Source organism: Arachis ipaensis, chromosome B10 (assembly GCF_000816755.2).
Source record: "Arachis ipaensis cultivar K30076 chromosome B10, Araip1.1, whole genome shotgun sequence".
In the NCBI taxonomy this organism is placed as follows: Eukaryota; Viridiplantae; Streptophyta; class Magnoliopsida; order Fabales; family Fabaceae; genus Arachis; species Arachis ipaensis.
Window position 1 is genome coordinate 34585835 of NC_029794.2, and position 466 is coordinate 34586300.

Below are 466 nucleotides of genomic sequence, written 5' to 3' on the forward strand. Positions count from 1 at the left end.
TATTTATATTAAAATAAAATTTATAAATATAATTATTTTATTTTTAAATTTATTATTAATATGTAGGATTATATATGGTTAAGATTAACAAAAAAATTCTGATTTTGATTAATAAAAAATTTTGTTTAGGTTAATAAGTCAATTTGATTTTAAATAAAAAATCAATTTAAAAAAAAATCAGTTTTTACATGAAAAAATTAGTTTTTGCACATAAAAATCTATTTTTGTTTAGAAAACTAATTTTTTATCCAAAAACTTATTTTTCTTTTTAAAAAATTGATTCTTTATTGATGGTTTTCAGTGGCTAAGAGAAGGGGGGTTGAATCTTAGCCCGTTTTTCACTTAATAACACTTGCTGGTCTTTAAAACAACTTCAGGAGACTTTTTTATTTTTGTCTCGTACCCAGCCACGAGATTTTTTCTTTTTATCTCGTCAACCGGCACGAGATATTTTTCAGTTTTATCT